Below are 5,150 nucleotides of genomic sequence, written 5' to 3'. Positions count from 1 at the left end.
TCCAAAAAGTATTTGTCCCTGCCATATACCTAATGACTCGCAGTCATACAAGATATGGTTGATTGTTTGAGGTCATCTGCATAAGCCTCCATGAAACAGTCCCATTTTATGCAGATGTTAGTGAGGACGATGCTTTTTGGCATTCCCATGACCCATGGGCCATGGCTAGCTCTTGACCAAAGTATTTTGTAGTTTCTGACATTAAAAAATGTTAAAAGTCGTAGTCGTATCCATGTAACAAATTTCATTGAGTTTATGTTTACGTATTGAGTATGTTTTATGCTATTTTGAACTGACATACAAAAAATACAAAAGGAAAAACTAAAATATTTGTTAAAAAAGCAAATACAGTGGAACCCCGATAAGTCGGATTAATCGGGGCCGAGGTCGATCCGGGTTGTCGAAAATCCGGTTAGTCAGATAATGGTAAAAATTAATAAAATAGATATAAATAATAAACAAATAAACATTATAATTGCAAAAACATTAAATACATAGGTATGCACAATACATCTAAATTACGTACAGTTGTATACAGTATTGTTTATTTCTTGGTAAAAAAACTCAGTCAAAGTGAAAAATGTTTGTTTTGTCTGATGAAAATAGGTCCGGGTTAGCCGGAATTCCGGGTTATCAGAGGCCGACTTATCGGGGTTCCACTGCACGTAAGTATACTACCTACCTACTGGTTTAAAAGAATTATAGAATTAGTTAATAAATAAAAAATCGCTCTTACTTTATTCAAATTTTTGCGTAATTATTTTCAAGATTTTGCTTATATCCTTTGATTTCTAAAAACATACGTTGTATCTTAATGCCATCGTTTATTTAGGTAAATAGGACAATCAGTTATCTACCTACTGATAAATTCCAAACAAGCGGATAGTATTGTGCGAATATTGCTAACCGGATGAATTCAATGAATCATCTAAATGAAGAACAGTATTATTGATTTAATAATTTTTATATGGGTATATTCAGGTATATGTATACAGCGTGTCTAATTAAGTTGGCCACATATGGGAAACATTTTTATTATTAATTCTACGAAAAAACTTTATACTTCATAAAAAGTTCTGCATAGTCTAAAATCCAAGATGCAACCATCATATCAAATTTTATCGAAGTATGTGATAAGAGTTGAATTTCGCTCAACAACCTTTATATTTCAAAATATCTAAAATTATTATTATAAAAAGTTGTTTGGAGTTAAAAACTATGTTTTAATATGTAGTTATATTTTTCTAGGAACAGGAGAAATCAAGAACGTTACGGCCTCCTCCAACTGATTCTCCAAGAGGAGGTAAATGGTAAAAGCGGACCGAGAAGAAGACGCATTTCCTGGCTTCAAAATTTGCGAAAGTGGTATAATACGACTACCACTGAACTGTTCCGCGCTGCGGTAAACAAAGTCAAGATAGCCATGATGATCGCCAACATCCGGAACGGATAGGTACTTTAAGAAGAAGATATTTTTCTAATTGAAAAAAAAATCAAAATTTTTCTCAACAACATCATTTTTATTTATTACACTTTTATTAGATATAGGGCCGGGTGTTCGAACGCTAATCAAGAATGATCATTATCAAATATTTAACCATAGGACTTTTCATCGATTGTCATTTGTTTCGAGCTTCTGTCATGTGTCACATAATATTAATATATCTAAGTCATACGTCTTTGGTTTGTATCATTGGTACTTATAACGTATGACGTGGATATATTAATATTATGTGACACATGACAGAAGCTCGAAACAAATGACTGTGAATGAAAAGCCCTATTGTCACCAACTGTCAATGTCAACTTATATTGGGTTGCTGAAAGCATAATTATTGATTACAATTATGAAATTAGTTAATCAAGTATGTTAATAATTGTTATGTTAATTGATTAACTAATCTCATAATTATAAACAATTCTGTTTTCAACAATCCAATCAAAGTTGACATTGACAGTTGGTGACAGTAATTAAATATTTGATAGTGATCATTGTTGATTAGTATTCGAACAACCGGCCCTAAGTCTTTATATCACACAGAAGCGGAGGTCCATGGCCAATTTCAATAAATCCTAAAAATAAGTTCTTATACAATTTCTAATCCGCCATAATGATCACAATCCGCGTTCTTTGGATACTATTTGTTATACCGACTTACGGGATATTGCACAGTACTGCCATCAGATGAAAAAAAGAGTGTGTGTACTTTGAACGCACGGAAGAAGTAATACTTCTATGATTTTAACGAAATACAGTTTATTAATATTTACTTTAAATATTAAACTAATTTTAATACTTTCCAAAAAAATTCCTTAAAATAATAACAACAAGCTGAAAATGCGAGCATTATCATAACGAAAACTTTGTTTATTTACGTATTTTAATTCATAATATGGAAAATTGCTATTATGAAAAGTACCTAGTTTAGAATTAATAATTATGTTTTAATGTGCAATTATACAGTACGTAAATCGTTCAGCTGGACATAGGGAATATACATTGAGAGAATTGTGGCAACTGCGCTAACCTGTGTTAGTTGAAGCTTCTGTTCGATTATGAGTTTTTGGTGCGATAGAGCTGTTAGAACGAATAGAATGTGTTGGTTTTGAAGCAAGGCTGTCCATAAATAAATCAAAAACAAAGTTTACTTTAACTAATTGTTAAAATTTTTTTTATTTAAACATTAATTTCAAAACTAACAGTTTTCCCATTCCCTTAGGCCAAAAATATTTAGCTACTACATTGTCATATTTTGACGTTTATTTGTATCAGTCGACATGAGTTGTCAATTTTAAGGTTAATTCCCCTTAATACTAACAACCATATTGTCATCGAGAGAGCTCAGTTGCCACAATGATCTCAATATAATACAATGTATGTATTTATGTATCTAAGTATATACAATGTATGTTCCTATGTCCAGCTGAATGATTTACGTACTGTATCATTCTAATTTAAATGTTATGAACTATAAAGGTAGTTTACTCTTGATTGAAATTCATATTTTTTATATACCTCCTATAAAATTAATAAAATTTTATATATGATGGTTGCATCATAAATCTTAGAACATGAAGAGCTTTTTATGAAGAATAGCTTTTCTTCGTCAAATTAAAAATAAAAGAGTTATAAATGAAAATGTTGTTGGTATCCATAATATGAGAAAAATCTTCAAATTTTTTTTCCGTTAGAAGGATGTAATTGCACATATCGGACCATAATTTTTTGTACCAAACAATATTATTTCGTATACTGTCGGTTCGCTAAAATCAGACACAACTGGCTAGTGATTTTAGTCAATAATTTTGCCAATTTGGCAAAAAAAATATTAGTAATTAGTTAATAATTACTAAGTAATAAGTAATTTTGGCAATTTTTGTCAAAATTCGCAAAAAACTAAAAAATTACCTACTAAAATCACTAGCCAGTTGTGTCGAGTTTAGCGAACCGACTATATTTTAATTTCATAGCAAACGGAGCAGTCCATTTATCATAAAGGGGAGGCCGTATACTCGTATAAACCTTTTTAAAGCCGTTAATAAATTATTTCTTTTAAAATATACTCAAATTGTATTTTCGAACATCTTATTTATTTTATATAATAATTAAATTCACTATCAAATGTCATTGATGTTTTATTAATACCTAATTTAAAATTTAGTTTGACATTCACGAAGTGTCAAACTCAAATGTAAATAACCTATGCATTGTTAACAAATCGAAATTAAAAAAATTGCCTACTTAATAGCAACGATTTCAGCTGGACGTTTAGTGTGTCGGAAGAAAATAAAACGATTGTGACGTCACATTTTAGACTTTGAGGTCGATTATCTCGAAAACGGTTAGAAATATCGAAATGCCGTTTTCAGATTTGGATTCAGAAGAAAAAACTACATAAGAATCCATCGATAAATCTGATCTGTATATTGCAGGAGCGGCAACGCAATAACACACACACTTTTGCTAATTTATAAACGAAATGTTTTCGTTGATAATTAAAAAAAAAAGTAAGGCAAGGCAACAACAACAAGAGGTGTTCCCAAGCGGTGACCCATCCAACGTATAACAGCGCTCGACACTGCTTGACTACGGTTATCTGGCGACAACCGGTGTAGTCAGTGTGCTATGGTCGTAGCTAGGTAACAATGGAATAAAATTGATACAAAAATGAATTATTATTGACATATTGTACAAATAATATTAAGATTGCTTTTTATTCTTTTTTTTCGTTTTTATAAAAATTTACTCTTAACGTTTTTCCCAATCGTGTCTAAAGAAGTAGAATTTTAAAAATGTTGTTGTAAGTTGTCGTCATCTCAAAAAAAATTATTTTTTTACAACATATTTTACATAATCTTTCAATTTTATCTGGACACAAACCGACATATTGCGCAATAATATTGAACGTATATGGCCAGCTTTAGTAAAATAACCAGAAAAAATCCCATTGAAATATCACCTAGAGTTGTGTCAGCAACATGAATTATTTTAAATGATTCATTATTAGAAAATTTCTCTTGCATGGCTGTTACATAACCGATTACTTTGGAAACTTGTATTATGGGAAACGTGAATCTTGCCTCAAGTATGAAGGTTAAACTCTGTGGCCTGTAGCTAAGTTTTTTGGAGAAATTATGACGGGATTACTTGTCTTTTATAAAGTAGCACTAGCACTCGACATGGCGATTGTTTTTTTAACACAGTCTTTCAAAAGAGTGAACTTACAGGGTGAGTCATGAGCATGAGGAACTGTACATCTCCTACCTCGTATAGAGGCTCCTATAGGGAATAACAAATGACCATTAAAAAGTGTCTGCTCCCATTGTTTAATAATATACAGGGCGAGTTTCGCATTTTGACAGAAATTTATATTTGTCATAATTTTTGAACGGTCAGATCGATGTGTCTCTTATTTTGGTCAATCGTTACACTATTACCACCTAATCAACTGATTTATTCAAACTAGAAAAAAATCAGGTCCGGCTTTAAAAAATTAGTTCGTTTGGGTCTTAGAAAAAATTTCACCCTGTATAAGCTTTTTGAAAACTCTAATATTAATTTTACAAATTAGATGAATAGGCAATTAAAATGGCATATTTATTTTTGCCCCAGAGGATTACTTAATTTTTTATAAAAAAATCAAATTTGA

General features: G+C 30.9%; 1 long non-coding RNA gene across 1 annotated transcript; it reads left to right on the top strand.

Moving 5' to 3' along the window:
• Positions 1-784: 784 nt before the first annotated feature.
• LOC126881001 (uncharacterized) lies at positions 785-3,628 on the top strand. The gene is made up of 2 exons (XR_007696705.1): positions 785-981; positions 1,249-3,628. It is a non-coding gene; the product is annotated as an uncharacterized LOC126881001 (long non-coding RNA).
• The last annotated feature ends 1,522 nt before the right edge of the window (positions 3,629-5,150 follow it).

The sequence above is a fragment of the Diabrotica virgifera genome, chromosome 1, assembly GCF_917563875.1.
Source record: "Diabrotica virgifera virgifera chromosome 1, PGI_DIABVI_V3a".
Taxonomy (NCBI): Eukaryota; Metazoa; Arthropoda; class Insecta; order Coleoptera; family Chrysomelidae; genus Diabrotica; species Diabrotica virgifera.
Note: the sequence above shows the minus strand (reverse complement) of the source record. Positions and strands in the feature narration are given on the sequence as shown.